Source organism: Mirounga leonina, unplaced genomic scaffold, assembly GCF_011800145.1.
Source record: "Mirounga leonina isolate KUSES-001 unplaced genomic scaffold, KU_Mleo_1.0 Mir_91, whole genome shotgun sequence".
Lineage (NCBI taxonomy): Eukaryota > Metazoa > Chordata > Mammalia > Carnivora > Phocidae > Mirounga > Mirounga leonina.
In genome coordinates, this window is record NW_023270839.1 from 38,408,339 (window position 1) to 38,430,093 (window position 21,755).

General features: G+C 37.4%; 1 protein-coding gene across 6 annotated transcripts in view; it reads right to left on the bottom strand.

Moving 5' to 3' along the window:
• HERC1 (HECT and RLD domain containing E3 ubiquitin protein ligase family member 1) overlaps positions 1 to 21,523 on the bottom strand; it is a 189,887-nt gene extending 168,364 nt beyond the window's left edge. For 4 of the 6 annotated variants that reach the window (XM_034994002.1, XM_034994004.1, XM_034994003.1 and 1 more), the window contains exon 1: positions 21,390 to 21,523. The gene's annotated coding sequence lies outside the window, so the exon portion shown is untranslated. Of the gene's footprint in view, positions 1 to 5,166; positions 6,832 to 21,389 lie in introns of those variants that run through there. The other 2 variants (XM_034994000.1, XM_034993999.1) reach the window with 2 other exon arrangements.
• Between the last annotated feature and the right edge of the window lie 232 nt (positions 21,524 to 21,755).

The following is a 21,755-nucleotide window of genomic DNA, read 5'->3' on the forward strand; positions in this document are numbered from 1 at the left end:
TCTACCTAACAAATCCTATACTTCCTTCAGCTACTAATTCAGGTCCTACCTACCCCCCCCACACACACACACTTAAACCTGTTCTAATAAACTTAATCCAAATTATCTTTTCCATGTTGGAATTTCCATGTCTTTTGCACAGAAGTACTGTGAAAACTGTAAAAATAAATGCTAGTATTACATTATATAGACTCTAATTGTTCACCACATATCCCCCAAAGAGAAATAATTTGAACTATTTTAAGTTCCTTCTTTCGTATACCATCATGAAAGTTAGTATAACATTAGAAATACAGTAACTCTGGTTGGCAAAATGCAATAAACAAAAATACATCACCACAATGTTCTACTATAAAAAGTTTGTGGTGGGGCGCCTGGGTGGCTCAGTCGGTTAAGCGACTGCCTTTAGCTCGGGTCATGATCCCAGGATCCTGGGATCGAGCCCCGCATCGGGCTCCCTGCTAAGCGGGAAGCCTGCTTCTCCCTCTGCCCCTCACCCTGCTTGTGTTCCCTCTCTCGCTGTGTCTCTCTCTGCCAAATAAATAAATAAAATCTTTAAAAAAAAAAAAAGTTTGTGGTAACTAGCTATAAGCAAATTAACTATGTATTTAATGATTCTGCTTTCAATGTAATGATTTCAAACTATGTCTGCTAGCGACCTTAGGCAGGTGTTTTTTTTGTTTTTTTTTGTTTTTAAGATTTTATTTATTTGACAGAGACACAGAGAGAGAGGGAACACAAGCAGGGGGCAGTGGGAAAGGGAGGAGCAGGCCTCCCGCGAAGCAGGGAGCCCGATGCGGGGCTCGATCCCAGGACCCTGGGATCATGACCTGAGCCAAAGGCAGACGCTTAACTACTGAGCCACCCAGGCACCCCTAGGCAGTTTTTAGAAGATCAACGCACTTTTTAATGAAAGAATCTTTGGGAACAAAAGAGTAAAGCAAGTTATGCACTTGCCAAGTTCAACAAGCTGTTATGCAAATAGATTATTCTATTTAGTCCAGAAATACAAAGAGAAATCAGCACATGCAGGATACCTTTAAGTTGTAGCTGACTAGAGGCCATGAACCAGACAATACACTTCAACAATAAAAGATTTTCGAGAGGCACGAAAAGGCCAGTGGTCTTCATCATATACTGTTTGTAGAAAAAAATCTCCCCCTTCTTCAGAACCATCAATTTGCTGGCATCTAAAGCCTAAGTCATGTTAATCATAACATCTTTTGGTAAATTTATCCTCACTGAATTCCCAAGGACATATCCAATTTACACTTCAAGAACTCATTCTTATGAGGCTCCCTAAAATAAAAAATGGAGACATAACTAAAATGCAAGAAAAGGGTACTATGGCTAGCTCCTCACACAATCTCAGAATATGTGAATATGATTTTGAGGAGAAAAAAAACTTAAAAGACTGTATGAAAGCTCTAACGGTATCAAAAGATACGGAGGGGAGGGCTTAATAGTACCAAATGTTAACTAGCTTCAAAGTAACTTTTTTATCTCTTCATCCAAAAAGAAAACAAAGAAAGGGATGTACTCCTACAACCTTCATTAATGAACTAAGGTCAGTCCTGTTTGCATATTTTTAAAAAATCTCTCTAACTATATGTTAATTTTAACAAAGGCATTTCAGTTTATTACTACTAGGAACTTGACAAGAATGTGCAAATTTCTCCATAGTAGGAAGGTCTGCTACATACAAAGCGCAGGGCTCCTAAAGGACTCAGAACCCAGAAGAGGATAAGGGTATGTGAAGAATTACAATACAACATGACAACGCTGCATAACAAAGTTACCCAGCAGGAGCTATGGATAATACTAAGGGAATGAAGGGAAGGACACAACAGACACCCTAAAATTTGAGTTGAGACATGAGAGCCTAAAATAGAAGAGCAATAAGGTATCTGGTTTGTGAGAAGATAAATTTTAAGGATACTGAAAAGATATACTTAATGAGACTAGGCTCAATCAACATTTTCACATTACAATTTTAATTAAAAAACAAGGCATTGCTTAAACTAAGAATATCCTATTCACTGCACCCTTGTTGAGAATAGCAAAAAGGAAAAAAAAAAAGGTAAAAAACAAAAAGGGGAAACAACCTAAAATCGACCAATAAAAACTGGTTAAATGAATTATATACATACACTGGGAATCAAGGTAATCATCAAAATGAATGAGGAAGATCTACAATTATCTGGGACGTATTAAATTGGAATGATAACAATGATATAAAGTTAAAAATACATTAAGATGTAGACCAAGCAATTCCACTCCTAGGTATGTACCCAAAGAAACTAAAAGCAGGGACTCAAACAGATATTTATATTCCCATGTCCATAGCAGCATTATTCACAGTAGCCCAAAGGCAGAAACAACCCAAGTGTCCATCAACAGATGAATGGATAAACAAAACATGTTACACACACACACACAATGGAATTTTACCCAGCCATGAAAAGAAATGAAATTTTAATATATGTTACATGGACGGACCTTGAAAGTATTGTATTTAGTGAAATAAGCCAGACACAGAAGAACAAATTTATGATTCCCCCTTTATGAGGCACCAAGGATAGGGAAATTCATAGATAAAGTACCAAAGAGGTTACAGGGGCTTTGGGGGAGAGGAAGAGGGAATTATTATTTAATGGGTACAGAGTTTTTCTTGGGGATGATGAAAAAGTTCTGGATACAGACAGCAGTGATGGTTATACAACACTGTAAACACATTTAATGCCAGTGAATTGTACACTTCACAAATGGTTAAAATTATAAATGTTATTTTACTATAATAAAAAAAGATTTAGAATACTCTGTAGTATCTACAATTTGTGTAAAAAGAAATAAAAATGAGAGAATATATATGAATGCATGACTGGAAGGGTTTAGAACTTCTGAAAAGATTCAAAAAGAAACTGGCAACAGTTAACTCTGGAAAAAATTGGAAAGGGAAATAGAACATGAATGGGACACATGCATTTTGCTGTGACCTCCTTTGTACCATGTGAACTTCTTACTATGTACACATATTGTTTAATAATTTTTTATTAAAAAAAAAAGAATTACCATATAAGGATAATCTTCCCATGGATACCAAGACCACTGGAAAAGGCTGTGGGAGAAATGATTTTCACACAATCTCAAAATACCACCCCTAGATTACATACTAGTTACAAAGGGGAAAAAAACGTGCGTTTACAATGAACTGATCTAGTAGTAGTCACCACCTTAAGTGATCAAAGTTAGCATCACCTAAAATGTTTAAAAAAAAAAAAAAAAAAAGGCATTAAGTGCCTCCTGAGGTGATGTTAGAAGTATGTAGCATCTATATAGTGCTCATGCAATTAGTGTTTAACCTGAATATACAGTCTTAAAGAAACAATCAGCAAATTCATATTGTAGGACATTATGTAAGACAAATGGCCTAGATTCTTCAATAAAGTTAATGTCACTTAAAAAAAAAAAAGACAGAGGATTGTTCTAGATTAAAAGAGACTAAAGGGAAATAAAACCCAAAAGCAATCTATCAATGTGATTGCATCTGAGATCAGGAAAAAAAAAAGTTATAAAAGATAGAGGGGAAACAAACAGAAAACTTCATATCAGGTAATAATGAATTCTTACTATTTTCCTTAGGTGTGACAAAGGTATGAAGCTGTGTTGAAGAATGTCCTTATTTTTAGGAGACATACACTTGAAGTATGCAGGGGAAGTATCTTGGTGACTATAACTTACTCTCACTTAAAACAAAGTGTGTGTGTGTGTGTGTGTGTGTGTGTTTAGAGAAAAGAAAAAAGCAAAATGTTACAATTTTTGAAAAAAGGTGGAAAGTATATGGGTGTTTATTTGTACTATTCAACTTTTCAATAGATTTAAGAAATTTTCAAAATAAAAGTTTGAGGAAGAACTGATCAGGAACAACTGAGCAAGAGAGGGAAGAGGGTGAGAGGGAGAAGCAGGCTCCTCGCCGAGCAGGGAGCCCGATGCGGGACTCGATCCTGGGACTCCAGGGTCATGACCTGAGCCGAAGGCAGTCGCTTAACCAACTGAGCCACCCAGGCGCCCCCACTGTTAAAAAATTTTTTTAAATTTTTTAATGAAATACATAGGCTCAAGTCTAACAAAACATGTAAAGGACCTAAATGCTGAAATTACAAGATACACAGATGAAAGAAACCAAAGGAGATCTAAATAAATGGAGAGACATACCTTGTTCCTAGATTGGAAGACTAAATATACAAATATCAGTTCTCCTCCAAATTGATCTACAGACAAGCTTATTTTTTTTAAGATTTTATTTTTAAATTTTTTTTATGTAATCTCTACCCCCAACTTAGGGCTCAAACTCACGATCCGAGATGAAGAGTTGCATGCTCTATCAACTAAACCAGCCAGCCACCCCTAGATCTTAAAAAAAAAAAAAAAAAATACGGTATTTCAAGTTATAAAACAATATGTATAGAATTTTGAAAAAAACTCCCTATACGTATAAAAAGACCTAGAAAAAAAATCTGGAGAACTATATATTAGAATTTAACAGTGGTTAATCTGCACAGTTGAACAGTTTTTACCTTTTGCTTTGTATTTCCCTATGCTGTCTAAAAATATTTTTTTTTTACAATTGCATATATATTATGTTTCACATCTAGGAGAGAATTATTCCCACTCGTTAAAATGTAGCTTTCTTTCTGATCCAAATCCTCATTTCAAAAGCACACTCTACTCATAAATATATTTTATTCATCAAGAACTGAGGCAATGTGATATATATATGTATATACATATATGTATATACATTTATGTGTATATATATGCACATATATATGGACGCGCACACACATATATAGTGTGGAACACTTTAGCTTTTAAAATGCAGAAAATCTAACTTCAAGAGCCAGTCTTGCTGTGGAAAATGTAGTACCTACCTCCCTTTCAGAGTTGTTTAGAGGAGCAAACAAGAATCCATGTGAAAGTACTTTAATGCAACACACTAATGTGAACTATTATTACTACAAGCACATGAACAAACTATGTAAACTCGTATTTCATATATAAAGTAAGGGGGTCTTATTACGTGAGTTCCAATTCCCTTCTGGTATTAACAGTGTCCTCTTAGCTCAGCCTTCCACCTAATCTAATCTATCTCTTTGGGAGGTATACCTTTTTTATGGATAATCGTTCCCGGGTCTCCATGTTTCCTATTTTCACTAGGACAGAGCCAGCTCTCCACATTCTTCTCTTATGGCTCTGATTGCCTGAAAGTGAAAGAAAATATGTCTGTTCCTTCCAACAGATCTTAAAATCTGATTTATATTTTATGATCTGCCATATGCTACAATGTAGAGTAGTGGCTAGGCACATGGACCCTGGAGCCAGACTGCCTAGGTTCAGAACCAGGCTCTGCTGTGTCACCAACTCTGCAATGTAACCTTGAACAATTTATTTAATCCCTCTGTGCCTCAATTTGCTCATCTGTAAAACTGAGGTAACAACAGTACATCAGTGCATAAAGTTGTAAAACAGTTGTAAAAACAGTGCGTGACATATAGTAAATGTTATATATGACTTTAGTCCTTTTCTAATACTACTTCTCTAAAAGTATAATGCTTATAGGCTAAGCTAAAACAAGCAACCAACATATGTCTCTCGCTTTTTTCTCACTGAAAAATTTATTTACCTATCAAAATGTCTCCACTAACTGTAGTGAAGTCATCATCAGCCATTTTTCATTATTCTTTGTTCAAATCCTCTAAGCCAACATTTCCCAAAATTTGTTTCCTTCAGAAAATTTGTTTCACTAGTTCTTCAAAATGTTATGAGGTGGGGAAAAAAAGGTTCAGTGATCAAGTAAATTGGGAAAAGGCTGTGTTAATGTTAAACAGGTTTCTTTTACATATTAATATGCACTATTACATTCCAAGAGAGCATAAAATGCACAATGTTCACCAAGTTTATTTGACTCCAAAACCCTTTTGTCAAGGGGCCACATTGCTGCTCCAGATCTTTACAACCTTTAATACAAAATATTTTATGTTATATAAACTCAACATGTTTAAAACCTAATTCAAACACAAGGCCTGTTCTCAAATTCCTGCTGAGAAATCTGGCTCAAGAAACCAGTAATTGCTGCCCTGCACTAATCACTTTTGAAATTTCTGAATATGAACACTGACTTCTAAAAAGAACAGACACCAATGACCAGCTAGCTACACATGCTAAGTCACAAGATATTATCTCATGATGGCATGTTAACTTATTTATTGGCCAAACATCCTTTAAACAAAGTCTAATTATTCAATATTCCTAAGTAGTCTCTGAATTTTCAATAATAAAGACTTGTACTCTTCCCTTAAAGGAATCCCACCACAGAACCTTGTCAATCATCCCAGAACCAGCTCAGGCATAAATACAATGCCCTACAAATACACAATCTACATTGCTGAAAAACTATCCAAAAGAATACCACTTAATACATGAAAAAGAAAGAAGAATTTCACTATTTTGCAATCCCTGATGAATTGATAAATTTAAACAATGATCATCAATAGCTGCTAACATCCAAAGAGATAATAAGACCTTATGTACCTCCTTATGTACACAAACCATTCTAATGAAGTACTCCTACAGTAAGAACAAAACTGACAAATCTATCAATTTACAGGAAATCAGTGGACAGAATAACATATTAAATGACATTACAGAAATGCAATCAGCAAAATGAGACTATGGGAAACTTCCTCAGAGCAAACAACAGAGTCTCTTTTAACAAAAAACTATAAGGAAGAAAAAGAAAGATATATACACATACATATATATACACACACATACAAGTATGTATGTAAAATAATCAAAAATATGAAACTGATTACATATTTGGTGATATAAAGAACTTGCTATAAATTTGTTTTGGTATGATAATGGTATTTTGCTTATTTTATGAAAAGAGAGAGACTCTTAGAAATCCAAACTGAAGGGCGCCTGGGTGGCTCAGTTGGTTAAGCGACTGCCTTTGGCTCAAGTCATGATCCTGGAGTTCCAGGATCGAGTCCCACATCAGGCTCTCTGCTCAGCGTGGAGTCTGCTTCTCCTCTGACCCTCTCTCCTCTCATGCTCTCTCTCACTCTCTCTCTCTCAAATAAATAAAATCTTTTAAAAAAAAGAAAGAAAGAAATCCAAACTGAAATATCTGAAATTTACAAATTAAAAATGTCTATGCTTAGGATTTGGTTCAAGAGTCCAGGGATTGGGAGTGGGGTGGTAGTGAACAGAAATACAGAGGAAACAAGACTGCCTATAACTCCCAATTTACCCAATAACTCCTGAAGCTCAATTATGAGTACATGGGAGCTCTTTATACTATTCTTTCTGTTTTATATTAACATGTTTAAAATACTTTGTAATAAAATGGATTTTTGTTGTTGTTTTTTTTTTTAAAGATTTTATTTATTTATTTGACAGAGAGAGACACAGCGAGAGAGGGAACACAAGCAGGGGGAGTGGGAGAGGGAGAAGCAGGCTCCCCGCAGAGCGGGGAGCCCGATGCGGGACTCAATCCCAGGACCCTGGGATCATGACCTGAGCTGAAGGCAGTCGCTTAACCAACTGAGCCACCCAGGCGCCCCAAAATGGTTTTTTTTTTTTAATGCTATCTGGGAATTGAATTACCTGCCTAGGACTGCAAACAGTCTCTACATATTCCCACAACAGATTAATGCACAGTCAGGCATAAGTGAATATAAACTGTCCATGATCAAATTATATTTATAAAGTACTATAAGAAATCATTTGACATGAATTTCATTACTATTCAACATGCTAAACTCTCTTATATAATTACTGTTATTTGCAAGCCTGTTTCTATCTAGCCAATTTATAGCTTTTTATGAAAAAAATAATAGTGTTTCAGTATACTTTTTTAGTTTTTATTTATTAAATAAAGCAACAGTCACAAAAAAACTTGCAGACAATATTGCAGAGTCATCACTATCTTTCTAGTCCTAGTGGCCTATGGTACTTCTAGAATTTATCATCAGCAGACTTAATTGCATAAGTGCACCAGTTCACTAAGCTCCAAAAGAACAAGTTTTATCTTGTGTACGAAAACTCTTCCCTGCCTTCCTACTGTGAAATAAAGAGCCAAACCAACAGATGGCAGACCAAGAGGGAGGGGGTGGTGATAAGGAGGCAGTTATAAGAGAGCACCAGAGAAAAAGAAAGTAACACTGAGAGCTGAAAGATATAAGAATTTAAGAATACAAAATATTCAGCAATTCCTTAGATTTTTGCAAAACAAAGTCATATTTTGTCAATCATCAACTACTTTAAAGTGAAGTGATTCTGTGAATTTGCATCTGACTTTAATAAAGAGTTTTGAAAAGTCCCTCTTAATATCTAAGACCAATTTAAGTTAACCAAAGCAATTCAAAATATTTCCAAAATAAACAAGAAAAAGAGGGGACCTACTGAACTTTTATCAGCATTTCACTACTGCTGTACATTCACATTAGCCTTTTCAGAAGCTACCAAACTGGGTTTTTTTTACTTCAAAAAGGTAAAGCACTCTACCTCTATCCTAATCTACAATACAATCAAAAAAAGCATCAACATTATTGCACCCTAACTGGTAGAAGGTTTTCATTAAAATATTAGTTTAAAAACATTACAATAGTGTTGCAATTAGAATTACAGTTTTAATCTAACTTATATTTCTTAAAAACAGCTAGGCTTTCAGTATAACATTAAGAACATGCCAATTACAACAGGCCACCTTTGCCCAATCATCATGCCAAGTTATCTTCTGCTTCCAGGTTAAGCAATTTATAACCACCTATTTAAGAGATCAAGCCCATTAACACCATACAATGCAAAAGTCCAGGGGCGCCTGGATGGTTCAGTCGGTTAAGCGTCTTCCTTCAGCTCAGGTCACAATCCCACGTAGGGCTCCCTGCTCAGCTCTGCTCACTTGTGCTCTCTTTCAAATAAATAAAACATTAAAAACAACAACAACAACGCAGAAGTCCACCACTCACACTCTGGCAGTTGAGCAAAGAAATAGCAACCCCCTTTATGAATAGAGAACCTAATAAAAGAAGGTCTAGCAATTAGAGGTTATTCAAGGGCTCATTCCTCAAAGCTACCTCTCTCCTCTGTGGAAGCTTGTCAAATATCAGAATACCTTCCCTGTCTATCTCACAGAGGTATTATGAAGATCAACTGAGAAAATGGTTACCAAAGTACTTTGCAAACTAGAAGCCATGTACACTACACAAATATGTATGTGTGTGTATACATAGATGCGCACACACACAAATATAAGTCATTACTATTTCACTACCTGATTGCACTCTAGACAGTCTGCAGACTAAACTTGCTCCTTAATATCATTAGGTTTCAAGGTCTACCAAGAAAAACTTCATATTCCAGGGCATGAAGATTCACTAATATTCACCTTTCTATAGCAATGTTCAATCCTTATACCAATTACTGTTTTTGTCTAACATCTATTCGCCCTCTTTGGCAGAACAGAACTAGAAACATTCTTTAAGAATTCAAAGCAACATGTGGCACCTAAATTCTGTCTGTCACAATGAGTTCCTCCACACCTATGTAGAATGGTCTTGCCCAAATATTAGTTGGGTAGGATTTTATTTTATTTTTCTTAAAGATTTATTTATTTGAGAGAAAAAGAGAGAGCAAGCGTGTGCATGTGTGCACATTGGGGGGGGATCTTAAGCAGACTCCCTGCTGAGTGCGGAGCCCCGATGTGGGGTTCCATCTCATGACCCTGAGATCATGACCTGATACGAAATCAAGGAGTCTGATGCTCAATGGACTGAGCCACCCAAGCGCCCCAGTGGGATAGGATTTTAGATCAACCAAAACCATCACACTGAGGCTCGCCACTTCCATACTCTGCCCCCAACAGTTTTTGCCAACACCTCCCTTTGTTACAGAATTCTAATTCACACTCCCACCACCTACTAGCTGTGTGATCTTGGGCAAGTTACTTAACCTCTCTGTACTTCCATTTCCTTCTCCGCAGCATAAACAGGTTAAATGTGGTTTAAATAATTAACAATTCAACCAGATTTAACCATGGTTTAAATAACAGATAAAAGTAGTTTCAGAGAAAGACAATTATCATATGATCTCACTCATATGTGGAATTTAAGAAACAAAACAGAGGATCATAGGGGAAGAGAGGAAAAAATAAAATAAGACGAAATCAGAGAGGGATACAAACCATAAGAAGCTCTTAGTCACAGAAAACAAACAGGGTTGCTGGAGGGAAGGGGGTGGGGTAACAGGGTGATGGACATTAAGGAGGCCACATGATGTAATGAGCACTGGGTGTTATATAAGACTGATGAATCACTGACCTCTACGTCTGAAACCAATAACACATGTTAATTTATTTAATTTAAATAAAAAATAAATAAAAATAAATAATAAAAGTACTTAGAATAATACCAGGTGCACAGTAAACGTTCAATAAGTGTTACCCAGTATTATTCCTTATATGTGCATCTGTCTACTCCATCACACCACCTTCACAAATTCCATAAATCTCTCCATCATTCTCCATCATTCCCTCTTTTTAAAAGAATGAACAATTTTGAGAAAACAGAAACTATGACCATATTACTGACAAAATTTCATTATATATGACTGGATACTTGTTTGTATAAGAAAGTTCAATGATACCTTCTATAAAAGACACTTTTGCTTTTCAATTATATTAACACATAGACAATATAATCTTTCTAGTTCTGTATTAGGTTATCCTATATTTCTAATACTATCAGTTAGCAAAGCTGCTTACTTGAATTGTATCACATAAAACTGCCCATTGCCCATGACCCAACAGTTTTACAGTAGAGTGACTAACACCAGGAAAGGTCTTAAAACATGGCAAAACTTAAAAGAGATTCTATAAACGTGGCTATATTAAGCTTAAAAGAAACCAAAACACTTGGACAACAATGTATAACCCCCGCAAAATCAAAATCAACAGACTTTAAATCAAGAGCTTAAAGTGAGAACAAATAGCTTGCCAGAGTTAAGAGGAAATATTACTATTCTGTTAACATCACTACCATTATAATTAGAGAACAACCACAAGAGCTGAACTCCAAGTTAATTTTTTACATATTACTTAGCACATCCTATGCACAATTATATGCTCTTGATAATGTTATAAATTCTAAATCTTAACATTTCACATGTGAGAACCCAACGCAAAAAAAAATCACACTGTTTAACTGATTTAATAGTTCTCTTTCAGGGGTGCCTGGGTGGCTCAGTCGATTGAGCATATCAGACTCTTGATTTCAGCTTAGGTCATGATCTCAGGGTCGTGAGATCAAGCCCACATCCAGCTCTGTGCTGGGCATGGAACCTGCTTGGGATCCTCTCTCTCTAAAATAAATAAATAAATCTTAAAAGAAAAAAACTAGTTCTCCGTCAGCACGAAACATTAAAAAGGTAGAATTATTTAATCTAATTTAGAGACAATTTTACTCCACGGTCAAGTTCCTAGAGCTGCATTCCTGGATTACTATGTACCATGGACTTTTAGAAGCACTGGAATGAATAAGACATACAGGTTCATGCTCTCATGGAGTTTACATTCTAGTGAGGAAGACAAATAATAAACAAGTAGACAAGTCAATCATTAAATTTCAGGAAGCACAAGTGCAAAAAAAAAAAAGGCAAAAGAGACAAGGAGAGTGGAAGGGAGATGATCACTATTTTTTATAATGTGATGACTGACGATTTCCCTAAAGAGGTAAACTTTGAGAACTCTTCTTTAAGCAAACACTTGAATGATGTGAGGGAGGAAACAGTGCAAAGACCTGAGGGAAGAGCACTCCAAGCCAAGCAAGAACAAATACTTAGCCCTGAGAATGTACCTGTCGTGATCAAAGAATATAAGGAGTTCAGTGTAGCACAAGTGGAATGAACAGAGAGAGGTAGGCAGGGATTAACTACATCATGTAGTGCCTTTAAGCCAATACCAGGAATTTGGTTGTTATTTTAATTGTAGAAGGAAGTCACTGTAAAGTATTAAATAGAGGAGTGGCCTATCTGACTGACAGTTAAAAAGATCATTCTATCTACAAGCGGAGAACAGACTGTTAAGAGATCAAGTGAGAAAGCAGGGAAACCAGTTAAGAGACTACTGTAATTATCTAAGCAGGAGATGATGGTAGTTTAGACCAAAGTTATAAGGAGGAGATGATATATGATCAGATTAGAAAGATATTCAAAAGATAAAGTCAAGAGGTTTTGCTATTGGGCTTGTTATAGGGTATGAAGAAAAGAGAAAAATCACAACTGACACCTAGGCTTTTGGCCCGAGTGACTAGTTGAATGGTCCAGCCATTTACTAAGAGCTGATTCAGAGGAAATGATGAGGACAGAAATCACACCTTCTTTATTGTACAAATTTAGTTTGAGATGCCCATCAGAAGGTCAATGAAATATGAAATAAGCAGATGAACTCTTAACACTGACCTCAGGGAAGGTGTCTGGGCTGAAGACATAAATGTGGAAGTCAATCAGCATAGCGAGTTTTTAAAGTCACAAAAATAGATAAACGTAGACTGGAAAAATTTGTTTAATCCTCACATCAGCCCCATGATGCAGCAACTATTATTATTCTTACCTTTACAGATCAGAAAGGTAAGAGGCTAAGACTTGTCCAACATCACTCTGCTAGCAAGTGGCCAAATTAGAAAAAAAAAAAAAAAAAAATCTGACTACAATGACGATGACAATGACCTTTCTCAACTGAAGTTCATCATCTAAACCAGAGAACTTTGGGGCGCCTGGGTGGCTCAGTCGTTAAGTGTCTGCCTTCGGCTCAGGTCATGATCCCAGGGTCCTGGGATCGAGCCTCTCATCGGGCTCCCTGCTCAGTGGGAAGCCTGCTTCTCCCTCTCCCACTCCCCCTGCCTGTGTTCCCTCTCTTACTCTGTCTCTCTCTGTCAAATAAATAAATAAAATATTTTTTAAAAATAAAAATAAATAAACCAGAGAACCTGAATATTGGAGTGAGTATCTTCTCAATTCTCCCAAGAATGGTACATACCTAATGCCATTCTAGATGCACTGGAGAGAACTTAATTCTTTACATACAGTGACTGTCCAAATGTCCTAGAGCGTTTAGTTCTCTCATGGAACCCCAGCTGAGAAAAAAAACTCTACTATTATTCTCTACTACTACTACTACTAATACTAGGAATCCTTTAAAATGAGAAAGAGATTCACCGGTGAACAATGTTAAGTTACCACTCTATGACTTTTCATGGTCTTCTCTTTGTAACCAGTAAAATCAAGTGTCATTTGGGGTTTTTATAGCAACAAAAGTAATTTTATTTTAAGACTACACAGACCTCTGCTGGTTCCATTCACAATCAGCACTCAGCATCTTTTCTTAAGAACACCGTTCATCAGAAAACTACTAGAATGTAAGCTCCTCTGGTGCAAGATTTTTTGTTTTTTTGTATAGACCTGTCAAATCACTATGTTCTACACCTGAAACTAATGTAACATTGTGTGCCAACTATACTTAATTAAAAAAAAAAAAAAGAATCTTTGTGTTTTCATTAATGTGTCCCCAGCACTTGGAAGAATATTCTTTCTGGGGAAAAAACCTCAATCTCCAGCTGGGCAGAACTTGTTACCTTGTAAAATGGGGATGTTTTTCATGTTGCCTTAGTATCTTGGTCCCACTAAAATCTGGTTAAGATTATCCTAATCCAGAACTGTAAACTCTCATTTCATCTTCCTTCAGATTAACCTTCTTTCTTATGGAAATATAAAAGGTTCCAGATACAGCCATCACCATGATTTCAGTATGTACTGTGTGTCCTATTCAAAATAACTGGCATATACTGTGAACCAAAACTTGATCATACGTACTCTGGAGAAAAGAATATTCTCCTTACAATTTCAGTTATCCTTTGTTAAACTCCAGAAGTATTTCAGAGCATAGGTATTATGAATCAATGCAGCAACTCCTATTAAATGTTTCAATGAGCAATCCTGGCTAGATCAGAAATGCATTCCAATTGATTTTCACCGCACATAATTACCTACAACTATCAGTGTAATATTAATGGACTATTTATTTCATTTTCAAGCTATAAGAACCTACCAACAACAGGCATTAAGTGCCCCTATACAACAGGTTCGGGGTACTGAAATGACTACAGAGCATTTTTAAAAATCAGTTCCCTCTTGCAAAAAAAAAAAAAAAAAAAAAATATATATATATATAACACAACACATTCTCTGTTGGTGAGGTTATAGGGAAAACAGATGTTCTCATACATTACCAGTGGGAATGCAAATGAGTACACTTCTGTAATATCTAACACAACTACATACAGTAGTCCCCCCTTATCCAAAGGGCAGACCCCCAGTGGATGTCTGAAATCGCAAATAGTACCAAATCATATATTATAGTATGTTGTTTCCTACACATACCTACCCATAATAAGGTTTAGTTTATAAATTAAGCAGAGTAAGAGATTAACAACAATAATAACAAAATAGGATAATTATAACAATATAACTGACCCTTGAACAATGCAGGGGTTGGGGGCACCAATACCCCATGCAGTTGAAAATCTGCATATAACTTCTGACTCTCCAAAAACTTAACTACTAAAAGCCTACTGTTGACCAGAAGCCTCACTGATAACATAAGCAGCCAATTAACATATATTTTGGACATTACATGCATTATATATTGTAATCTTTTTTTTTAAGATTTTATTTATTTATTTGACAGAGAGAGACACTGAGAGAGGGAACACAAGCAGGAGGAGTGGGAGAGGGAGAAGCAGGCTCCCCGTGGAGTAGGGAGCCCAACGCAGGCTAGATCCCAGGACCCTGAGATCGTGACCTGAGCCGAAGGCAGATGCTTAATGACTGAGCCACCCAGGTGCCCCTATATATTGTATTCTCACAATAAAGTAAGCTAGAGAAAAGAAAATCATAAGGAAGAGAAAATACATTTACAGTACTGCCTAGTGGACCTAGGCAGTTCAAACCCATGTTGTTCAAAGGTCAACTACATACTGTAATAAAAGTTATCTGAGGGGTGCCTGGCTGGCTCAGTCGATAGAGCATGAAACTCCTGATCTCAAGGTCGTGAGTTCAAGCCCCACTTTGGATGTGGAGCCTACTTTAAAAAAAAAAAGTTATGTGAATATGGTCTCTCAAAATATTTTATTGTACTTTACTCAATCTTATGATGATGTGAGATGATAAAATGCCTCTCACATGATGAGATCAAGTGAGGTGAATGACTTAGGCACTGTGATATAGCATTAGGCTAGTACTGACCTTCTTTCTGACTATATTTCAGGAGGATCATCTGCTTCTGGACCACTGCTGACCACCAGTAAGTGAAACCACAGAAAGAGAAACTGCAGACATAGAGGGACTCCTGCATGCTCAACTTTTGACCCAGCAATCCCACTTATAGAAATCTACCTTGAAGATACACCTCTAACAATACAAAAATACATATGCACAGGTCCGTTACCACAATACTGTTTATAATTGCAAAATATAGGAAATTACCTAAATGTACATACATAGAAGAATGGTTGAATAAATTAGGATAAATCCCCAGAGTGGAATGCTGTACAGCTGTAAAAAAGAATGACGAATATCTATTAAGAAGAGTGAACTAATTTGGAGTGATTTCCAAGATATCCAGTGATTTCCAGAAGTAAAAAAAATAAAGTGCAAAAGAGTATCTATAAGATGCTACTCTTCATATAAGAAAGAAAGGAAAAAGCAAACAGTTGAGCAGTTCCTCAGAAAGTTAAACAGAGTTATCATACGACCCAGCAATTCCATGCCTAGGTTATATACCCAAGGAACTGAAAATATATGTCCACATGAAAACTTGTACATGAATGTTCATAGCAGTATTATTCACTATAGCCAAAAAATGGAAAACCAAATGTCCACCAAATGACACATGCACGAATAAAATGTGATATATGCATATACTGGAGTATCACTCAGCCATAAAAAGGAATGGAGTACGGACAGATGCTACATGGATGAACACTGAAAAAATTATGCTAAGTGAAAGAAGCCAGGCACAAAAGTCAACAGATTATACAATTTCATTTATATGAAATACTCAGAATAGACAAATTCATACAAACAGAAAGTAGATTAGTGGTTAACTGGGGCTAAGGAAGGTGGAATGGGAAATGACTGCTAATGGATACAGGGTTTCTTTCTGGAGTGGTGAAAATATTCTTGAATGAAATAGTGGTAACGGCTGCACAACCTTGTGGAAGGCAGCTATGCTCACCACTATACCACCAACACTGCAAACCTTGTGAATACACAAAAAACCAATGAATTGTACACTTTAAAAGGGTAAGTTTTGTGGTATGTTAATTGTATCTCAATTAAAATTGCATGAGGAAAAAAAGAAAGGAATATAACAAAACACACACAATCTGTTCATTTGTGCAAAAGAAGTAACAGAAGGATAAACCAAAAAACTAAAGAGACTAGTTACCTAAAAGGCAAGGAAAACAGATGGGGAAAAAGGGACGGAGGTGGGAATCAGGTAGTAGGAATAAGGAGTGACATTTCTGACTGTATCTTTTTATGTAGTAATGTTTAGTAATAGTAATGTTTCATATACCCAAATAAATAATCTAAATCAACCAGGATTGAGGGGTAACCAAAAATGGAATACAAAGAGTAAGAAAAGAACCAAACTGCATTACAGATGAATAACCTAACACTAAAAGTGTGGGGGGAAAAAAGAACTAACCTAAATAACTTTGGAAAATAATATTTTGACTAGATACCGTGAGGTTAAAGACAAAAAAAAAAAAAAGACTGTACACTAATTACCAAATTCATTTCTCATAAGGGTAAAGGGTTAGCAATCAGTAATTACTTGATGGGCATTATAAAAGTGAACAAGTGGGATATGATCTATTATCTCTATGATCTATCGTCTACAGATAATGAGAGCCAGGTTTTCACTATTAGAAAAAAGTTACAAATAAGAAATGAGTAAAGGTTAGAATGAACCTTGTGGTGTTGGACTAGACTAGAAGCTATCAATATGAACTCATGGTTTTTAATATATATAGAAAGATAAATATAGAAATAAATTGTGTGTGTGTGTGTGTGCACACGCTCACTTATATGTGTGGGAGAGTTAGTATATATTCCTATATTTCCTAGCACTGTCCTCTGAGGGCTTAGAGGCAATGACACTCCAATGAGTACACCTAACATCCAGATCTTGATTTATATTCTATTCTCCAATAAAAAGAATCAGAGTTCCTTAGACAAGCTCTTGATTCCAGGACTGGTACAAGGAAAGATACAACATGAGTGGGGCGCCTGGGTGGCTCAGCTGGTTAAGCGACTGCCTTCGGCTCAGGTCATGATCCTGGAGTCCCGGGATCGAGTCCTGCATTGGGCTCCCTGCTTGGCAGGGAGTCTGCTTCTCCCTCTGACCCTCCCCCTCTCATGCTCTCTCTCTCGCTCTCAAATAAATAAATAAAATCTTTAAAAAAAAAAAAAAGATACAACATGAGTGAGAAATAGCCTATGATACCAGAATATAAGTGCTCAAAAAAGACTGAAGGCCAACTTGAAAAGGCTCTTAATGGCCAAAGCTGGAACAATTTGAGCAATAAAAAAATACTATTGGGTTAAAAGATGTAGAATAAAACAAATACCCATGAGATTATAATTACATAAATAACTGAATAAACAAATGAGAAAGAGATATCTCTTCCTAACAGAAAAATTCCAATAATATGTTGGAAAAAAAAAAAAGAGGAAAATATAAAATCACCATTAGGTAAACACCACAATAACTGTTGCAGACAAGATCTATCAACACATGCTAAAATCAGCAGGAGAAAGTTTGAGGAGAAACAGTATATCTGCATAGTCTCAAAGTTATCTCCCCCAAGGTATGTATCAAAAGGAAGAAGAGTAACTTTACAGTAGAAAACAAAGCAGAGGCCACCTTAACAAAGTAATCAAGGTTAAAACATCACTAGCAATAAGACATATAAACACCATGTACCCTCTAAAATGATGCACAAAGGACACATCATTTGTGGTTTTCTTGCAAACATACATAACTTAAATCTAATCATGAGAAAAACATCAGACAAACCCAAAATGAGAAAAATTCTACAAATTGACAGTACTCATCAAAAATGTCAAGATCATGAAAGACAAGGAAAAACTGAGGAACTATCACAGATTGGGAGAGACGAGGAAAATACCACAACTAAATGCAATGAATTAGGTTGTGGAACAGAAAAAAGGACATTAGGGGTAAAACTAGTGAAACTGCAATAAAGTCTGTAGTTTAGTTAATAGCATTATACCAAAGCTAAGTTCCTGTTTTTGATCATTGTACTATGGTTATGTAAATTGTCAACATCAGGAGATGATGTAGGAAGAATATTATATAGGAACTCTCTGTACTATCTTTGCAACATTTCTCTAAGTCTAACATTATTTCAAAATAAACAGTTAAAAGTAAATAAAATCCATCAACTGATCATCTTACCCAACTGTCATATTTCCTTGCTCAGGGATCTCATCTGTAATTTAATATTCTGATTAATTTAGAGGACCCAGTAAGTGACAGCAGAAAAAACTAAAATCATAAAAATCATATTTGGCATCTAAAAAGTAAATTAGCTACTTTATGTTCCCTTATACTTTTTTTTAGTCAAAAAAATTTGCTAGCTGTTGTGATTTTACTGGCTTTGCAAACTTCTTTTTTAAGTGATGTGACCAATTTGTTGTTTTCAACATCATGATAATCTGCAGTATGTGCCCATAACAACACATTTCATTTGTCTGTTAAACCAAAGTTTTATTTACAATTAAAAAAAATTATCTTTAACAGGTTATAGTAAGTTGTTTACTTATCATTACATAGTTGTCCAACTATAAAATTCAAAATTTGTTTTCACAAGTCAATTTGCTTTTATCCTAACATGAACTTCTCTCCACACACCAAACCACAAGGTCTTCATTATTGTTATTTTACTGAAAATCTGAATTTTAAAAGATCAACTGTTCAATGTATCAAGTCTCTCTCTTTTTTTAATACTAAGAAGGAGGAATTTTGTCTTTTTTGGGAAAAAAATGCTTGAGGGCGCCTGGGTGGCTCAGTCAGTTAAGTGTCTGCCTCCAGCTCAGGTCATGATCCCAGAGTCCTGGGATCGAGCCCCACATCGGGCTCCCTGCTCCATGAGAAGCCTGATTCTCCCTCTCCCACTCCCCCTGCTTGTGTTCCCTCTCTTGCTGTGTCTCTGTCAAATAAATAAATTTTTAAAAAAAGAAACGCTCGAGACATCAGAATTCGATTGCTATTTATTATTTACATCCTCTAATAACCAATCCAGCCCAATCAAGAACACAGTCTTTGAAATTCCTTTAATCAAATAGGATCTGCAGAAAATGTTTATATTAATAGACTAAGTGACCCATTTACATTTGCTTTCTTCTCATGCACCACCAGGATTCCTGCATTGGGAGTGGAATACATGACCAGCAAATGAATGGGTAAGTGTCACATGTAAACAGCATGACTAGAAATTTAAGAAGCAAAGTGATAACAGAATCTTAGGAAAAGCAAAATTCATAAAAGTTCAGAATTACAAAAGGCCTTAATAGGTCATTTAATCCATTCCAATGACAACCCCAGACAAATGACACTATCCTAATTTTTTAAAGCTGCCAGATTTCCAACCTCCCTAGATGTTTCCTTCTGCCATATAATCCTGTCATATAATTTGGGAGAAATATTACAAGACTATTCTTTGCCCTACCTAATGCTTTCTTTTCTCAAATAATACATTTTAACTCACTTCCAAGATAAAACCCATGTATAGGTGCATTATATGTGTGTGTACATACAGACACCTAGGCCACTCAATTTTGCTTGTAAAAACTCACACCATAGAAACCTACATAATCAAAGGCATGTATCCATCCCATCCCAATCACAAAGGCACTATAACAAACAGTGTCACATAACGATTTTGGTCTAAAAATAACCAATAGAAATCAATGTTATAAAACCTTGAGGTAAACAGGTTTCTTCCCACTGTGAGTAATCATAGTCTGCCTTCCACAAACACTGCTCCTTTTCAGCACCCACCACAGGAAAAACTGTAAAAACACTCATGTACTACATTCAAGCAGATAATAATTTTTTAACTTTTGATTTTTAAAACCATTTATCTAACAATCATTTTGGAGGAGAGTCCAATGAAAGAGCTAGAGATGACAGAGTACAGCCAGTGATAATGAACAAGTAACCAGTTTTAATCAAGTGGGCCAAAATGACTCAAAACAAATCATTTTGAAATATATATAGAATAGGGGAAGTCCCAATTAATGATGAGCCAAGGACAATCTGAAAAAACTAAGTGTCTGTTAGGAAACACACCAAAATGGTAACCATGAAATGCTATCTCTGAAAATGGAATTACAAGAACGAGTTAGTTCAGATTTGGTATTCCTATAATTCTGATTATCCGTATTTTCTACAGAACTATAGACACTATTTTAAAATTAAGGCAAATTGTGTCCCTGCTCACAGCTCCCTGGGTTGGACAGCATGTCTTTTATATAACCTCCTGGGAAAGGTGGTAGCAGTTCCGGTGCTCGAGTCTCCCAAGAACCTACCACCCATCACAGAAAAGGTTTCACCATGTTCCCTGGGACAGCTCTTGTCATCATCATCCTCATCTCACCCACAGACTAAACAATGCATCCCATCTCCCCTCCTGGTAGCACAGGCTTTATAAACTGTTATATTACCGAGGCGGGAGATTTGGAGAAAGGTTTGCCTGATGATGAGCTGCCCCCATCCAAAAGCAGAGGAAAGGAGAAAGACACGTCGTCCCAACCTCCACCCCTCAAAAGGCGGCCGGCGACGGGAGCGGGGGGGAGGCACTGGGGTCGCGGCTCTCCCGAAAGAGAGTCGGGCCGCTGTCCCCCGATCCTAGCCCCGGCCGGGGGGAGGGGCCCTAGGTAGCGGATAAAGGGGTGGGGGAGAAGGTCAAGACCCGACTCCCGAGGGGCAAGTACAGCAAGCCGCCGGAGGGGCGGGTCCCTCTACCCCTTCGGGCGAGCTCTGTGAGCGCTCGGGCTGCGAGAGGCAGGCCGGGACCCTGCACCGCGCCGGGAAGCTTCCCTCAGGCCTCTGCCTGCCGCCCACCCGGGACCCCAGCGGCCCCCGGCTCGGCCGCGGCCCGAGAACAGCCCCGGCCGGCCTTGCCCAGCCCGCGGGGCGCACGCACAGGCGGCCAGGAGGGCAGAAGAAGAGGCGTTACCGTACGCGGCCCCGGAGCTGGCGAGGGTGGGGCGCGGCTCCGTCGACCCGAGCCCGGCTCGGCAGCGGCTGCGGCGGCCGCGTCCTTTATTTTTGCTGCAGCAGCGGCGACTTGTCAAAGGGGAAGACGTAAGAGGCGGTGGCAGCGGCGGCAGGCAAGTCTCGCGGGATTTTGGCGGAACTCTCGCGCAGTCTTGACCGCTCGCCCCGCCCCCCCAGGTCCTGCGCGGGAGGCCAGACGGGCTAGGGGGAGGAGCGCCAGAGCGGGGTTGCGGGAGGAGGGGAGAAGGGAAGGAGATTTAATGGCGGGGGCGGTGGGGGAGGGGGTGTAGTGTTGACAGGTTCTGGGGACGACCCGCCACCGCGC